The sequence below is a fragment of the Berghia stephanieae genome, chromosome 1 (genome assembly GCF_034508935.2).
Source record: "Berghia stephanieae isolate SIO BIC M18660-M18661 chromosome 1, UCSD_Bste_1.3, whole genome shotgun sequence".
Taxonomy (NCBI): domain Eukaryota; kingdom Metazoa; phylum Mollusca; class Gastropoda; order Nudibranchia; family Aeolidiidae; genus Berghia; species Berghia stephanieae.
The window spans coordinates 77,129,680-77,135,559 of record NC_088360.1 but is presented as its reverse complement, the minus strand read 5'-3'; the positions used below and the strand labels follow the sequence as shown (position 1 = coordinate 77,135,559).

The 5,880-nt window shown below is 35.7% G+C and overlaps 1 long non-coding RNA gene across 1 annotated transcript; it reads right to left on the bottom strand.

Moving 5' to 3' along the window:
* Positions 1–1,613: 1,613 nt before the first annotated feature.
* Positions 1,614–4,489, bottom strand: LOC144964586 (uncharacterized). The gene is made up of 3 exons (XR_013643880.1): positions 4,352–4,489; positions 2,549–3,420; positions 1,614–1,690 (listed from the first exon to the last, which is right to left on the bottom strand). It is a non-coding gene; the product is annotated as an uncharacterized LOC144964586 (long non-coding RNA).
* Positions 4,490–5,880: the final 1,391 nt, after the last annotated feature.

Sequence of the window (5,880 nt, the reverse complement as noted above, 5' to 3'; positions counted from 1 at the left end):
TAATCCAAGGTGGCAGCATAATAATTTCAATTTCCATGACAATGACATTTTTTTATAAGCTTCGTAACCCAAACCGTTTATAGGTGCAGTGTGGTAATGGAAATAGTCTCAAACCAGCCCAGACTATTCTCTAATAATATCAACACACAAAACTGTGTGTAACCTTTAACGTTTATTGTCTTCCGACCAATAAATGTATGGGCCGCTGTCAGAGCCGAGGAAGACAACAACGTTCCTTCACCAACTAGACATTCAAACATGAAGACAACATCAACATGAGGGGAAACGAAGAAGAAGATATTACGCAACATAAATGCGCTAATAACAATATGTATTTTAGAGACACGAGGCCCATGAAGTAGGAATTTATCCCGGTTTCTATATCGTGAAACGGAAAATAGCCAATTCGATAGTCTATCGCAAAATACTCCCCAGATACCCTATTACTGTTGAATGGACAGGGGTGTAGTCTGTCCCTTTTTTGTGTGAAGTGAGCGCTCTACCAACTGAGCTATTAAATGCTGTGGTGAGGATGACGTCCCTGCCCACCACAGGAAGCCAAATACCCTCCCCTGATTTAGGAAAAGTTAAGATATAGCAAGGCTATGGATCAATATGGAACCCATCGGCCAAATGACGCGTAGAGATCGTCTCTACGTCATTTAAAAGGACGATGAGGGGTTTTCAAAATATGGATTTCAAATTTAGAATTGCCTGACAGCTGTTAAAGCTCCCAACAATGAACATTTCGAAACAGAAAATAGGTAGACACAGAATTGGATACAAAGATTAATAAACCTGTGTGATAATTTCACACAGGAATGTCCCAATCAGATACGCGTGTATTGCCATGCATGAGAGATACACTCAAATGATTACAAAATGCACATCACTGAACAAAACGCAGTGATATTTAACAAGGAAACTATTCAGGAAAATAGCTCACGAAAAATGCCTACTACATTTGACAACTTACGTCTTGACTAAGGTTACGACAAAACCAATAAATTAATCTCAACAAAATAATAGAAATCTTTTTTTTTATTTTTTAAAGGATTTTCAGGCGCTTGCGACACATTTAAGTCATTTCTGCGCAGTAAAGAGGAAGATAATAGGATGGTAAAATATAGATTTACAATTCAAAGCAAACCAGAAAAAGGAGAAAGGGGAATGGTTCGAATAGGGAAACGATGCAGATTCCAATATCACATTAACAGTCTCACCCAGATACAAGCATAAGTCCCCACTAAGAGGAACATACCCAAATGTTTACACATACACGTAAAATAAAAGATGAAACGGTCCACAATAGAGAGATGATCTCCAAGGAAAGAAATAGCTCCCAAAACTATACATTTGACTGCTTCCCTCCCAGCCAGGGTATCCGACAAGGGCCAGGACGAAACCAAGTAATCTCATTTCAAGACAAAGACAAAGCATGTTGGAATACAGGTATAGGAGGATAGAAGACAGTACCCCCCTGTTCGAAATGGCGAGTTCAGGAACCCCACCCAGAGCAAGAAAGGAAAAAGGAGACGAGTCATAACCAGATAGCACACAGATTGACCCCCTTGATAAAAAAATAACTTTTGAAAAATAAAAGAAACAGAGGAAATATTTGATTGTTTATTTGTAAAAAGTTGTTTGAACTATTTTTCTATTATACTACACAACATCCTCACGGGTGTCTCTGAAATGTAAAAAATAAAATGTATAAGTGTTATTCAATAACAAGGACAGAATGAAACAAAGCCCCAACCAAATTTAACTGAATACAGAAAATAAGTAGAGAAAGTGCATAGCCAATACTAAGCTGCTGGCAAATATGAACTGTTAAAAGGTATTTTTTTTAAATTGAATATTTTATCAGCTCTGGTAAAGAAAAAAAAGCATTACATGGAATGATTCGGATGTTAACCGTCCCTTCAGCCAGAATCAGAAACAAATAATTTTACGATCAGTAATTAGGTACAACAATTTGAATTAATGTTTAAGTATTTTCTTCTTTTCTCTCTTTTTTTTTAAAATATAAAAATCGTTATATTCCTTTCCATTCTCCAACCGTTATTTTAGGGGCAGTATATATCAATCGACATAAAAATACACAAAAGTGGTTAAACAACTACCAATCTATACCTTGTCAACATTTCACAATAATAATGCGTTTAGATATAATATGCACAACATCCTACAGCCGGATAAAAAGTACCAACACGGACAACTATGTGGAACCTTAAATGTTTAATCTGATATAATTCAGAGAGAACCGACGTGTTCATAATGCAGGTCTGACACCTGAACAATGTTTAACAAATGTCCATTACAACAATGATCCCATAATAAAATGAGTTATCAGACAAGTAAATAAGTGCACGCCTGTGAGAACTACTCATTAAAATGAATAATAACAATAACAAGGAGCAGAGTGATGTCAATTTCATTCAATCTATATGCATCAAAATTGAGATTCATATTTTGAGCTTAATACAAACTAGGTCTAGACAGTCTATGACTTTATTTTTCAAACCAAATCTAGTGCAACACTTACCGATTGGCATTTTTGTGTTTCTTAGAACATCAGAGTAACTTAATGCACCAGTTATCTTTTATGCTAAATTCATACGTGTTGGAAGTCTGGGGAAAAAAGTAGTACTGAATATAAGCGGTTATCACAACAAACTGATCTACATGAATATTACACGATAAATTAGACGTGTGGATTATAAACATACATGAAAACACAGAATGAGAATGATGACAGTTAAGTATATCTTGCATTTATTAATCGGATAAAACAGCAATACCAAACAAAATACAGGTCTCATGTCTCCTTACCAATAAAAGACCTTGTGTTAGAAACAACGATTGGTTTACAAAGGAATGTTAGTGTGCACTAGACAAGAGGCAGGTAAAGACAAGTGTAGCTCATTTTTTGTGTGTTAATTTTGAATTGACTGAAAAAAAAATAAAAAACCCAAAAAAATAAAACCACAAGCATCAAAAATGTTTATGTCAATGACAAAGTAATAAAATTAATACAACCAAACTTCATAAAAGATTACCTACCAAGGTCAACTATTAAACGATGGCGTGTACTTGACAATTTAGAATGGACTGAAGAATTTAGATTATCAGAAACTGATGGCTGGTGACATATAAAACACTTCAGCATTTATTTAGCCTATGGTCATCACTGATGCAGAGGTTTGGTTCAGTTGATTCATATAAAGCAATCATTGATATAGCAAATTTCAAACACTTACCATGCTCAATACGTTCCCAATGCTTCATTATTTACAAATGGGCACAAATAGACTTACTTGACTGTACAAGACAACAATGGAGTAACACACCACGCGTGTAGTCATTTAAAGGCGATTCATATTTTGATAAAGGATTGCGTAGATGTAACTCCATTACCTGAAAAAGTAAATGAGTAAAGCATGGTAAAACATCAAGACTATAATAATGCATATCTCATCATAAATAACCATTCCAATAAATTATCTGAGACAAATGATTGCCTTCATAATACCTTCTTTTCCGGAAACAAAAAGGATAAGAAACATTTAATAGTTTGCAAAACATACTATACAAACACCAATATTATAATATTGAATTAAGAATTAATTTAATGCATAGTGCTTAATCATTCAAATGTTTTAAGCTTAAGATATAATGATTATGCATGTCACTCAAGACTCACTTCAATGCATCACGCTTAATAACTATCAATCGTCCGCAAAAAAATTAATATTAAACAAATTATGAACACATGTAGGCTGAGCAAGTCAAAGTATCCGTCCATCAACAGAATAGATCGCTACGATAGAAGACGACAGTACCAAGAGACCCCAAAGAACCAACTAAATGTATTTGTAAATAAAAGAGACGGCAAAGGTTGATGAAGGACCTACATCGGCTGTCATGTGAACAATAAAATGAATGAAAATAAAAATAAAGGAAAAAAATAATAAAGTGGACGAGTCAGGCTTTGGTTATGAAAAATAAAAACCACGATGACTTAAAGAATAAGAACAAAAAATGAATTATTACATTCTAGATCAGTGCATAAAACTTATTTTACCTATATCTATGTCGGAGAGCAGCGCGGCTCAGCGGTACGGTCTTTGCTTCGTACCCAGAAGGTACTGAGTTCGTTCACCTGCCGCTGCAAAGTCACCTCGCCCATGCTCAAATTGCGGCGATGCATCGAGGCTGATGACTGGGTTGTTCCTGTCTTCCCTTGGAATAGACCCTAGATAAAAAAAATTTCCCCTATGGGGTGGGTAAAGGGAATTTAATTTAATTTATTTATTTTATAATAGCTTTAAAGAAAAACATCACCAACTGCTCCATCCTACTGATGTACTTGGAAATCTACGGTTGGGTTGTCCCATTCTGTAAAATGCACATCATCTTTCCGAATGAATTACACCAAACATCACATAACTGTCGTAGAGAGAGCTCCATCCTTAAATCACACAACGTTCCATCGGGAAACCAAGCTGAAAATGAAGTTTGTGGGACAGAAATATAGTACGTAAACAGAGTTGAGTAATCAATGATTTGTTTTCATTTGCTGTTTGTTGATGTCAACATTTTTACATTCCATTTAATGTTCAATTCGGTTAAGTGAAATACTTCACATCCTGCAATTAAACATCCATTCTGTAACATCAATGATTTAGGTAAATCGTGTTTTGTGTGTAGATTCGGTGTAATCCACACCGTAGAAAAATATATTTTTATGGCTTTTGAAGAATGGGCCCACTAAAGAATATTATCAATATGTCGAGATACAAGTCTATCATCATCACATCATCATCATCATCATCATCTGAATTCAATTACCTGTGTAGAGACGGTCTGTATAATTAATTATCAAATGTGTTCATGGCTCAACACCATCACATTAAATGTCTTTGATATCAGAGTACAGGCCACCCTCGTTCTGTCGTCATCACGATACCTTAGAATTCATGTATAAATTGATTATTTCAAGCCTAGACTGAAGACAAGATTGCCGACAAAAGTCAACCAAAATACTTTAACGCTATGCTGAAGTCTTTACTTTTAAATTGAGCTTTATATAGCGCAGTATCCACTAAATGTGCTCAAAGCGCTTTACACGAGGTCCCTGGTCAACAGCAACATTTAACATATAGGACGGGACATGCTGCCTGTTAGGCGATATTACAATTTTTCGGACTAAGACAATGCTGTTAATGGCCAGGTACTCATTTTACATCTGAGTACGGTGTAGATGTGAGTAAAGAGCCTTTTCCAAGGACTCAACTATGCGCCGAGTGCGAGGCTCGAACCCAGGACCTTCCGATCCGAAAGCGAGTGTCATACCACAAGACCATATAGTTGCACGATTTTTTCAATTTCTAAGTCTTTACTTTCACATTGTACAGTTGGAACAGAAACAGTTTTTAGTTTTTGGGATCCATTCAAAGGAATATATGAACATTATATGGCGTAAAAAACACTTACTAGATGTCCTTGCAACGACATTTAACGATTAGGACGATACACGACAGCCGTTCGGCGATTTTACAATTTTATTGCTACAGAGACAACGCTGTTAACGGCCAGGTACTCATCTTACATCTGAGGTAGTTGAGGGAATGCGAGTTAAAAGCCTATTCAAATGACAAAATTATATGCTGCCCAGAGAGGGACTCGAACCCTATACCTTTCGTTCCGAAGGTCGGCGTCACACCAAAAGTCCACATCGAAGCATTTTAATGAATAGAATTATAAAAGATATTATATAAGGTTGAAACTTTGAATTGATTCTCAATACTTACCAAGTTGGTGCTCCATTAGAATGATGAAACTTCAGTACTGTATTATGAATGATTAGATTTCACC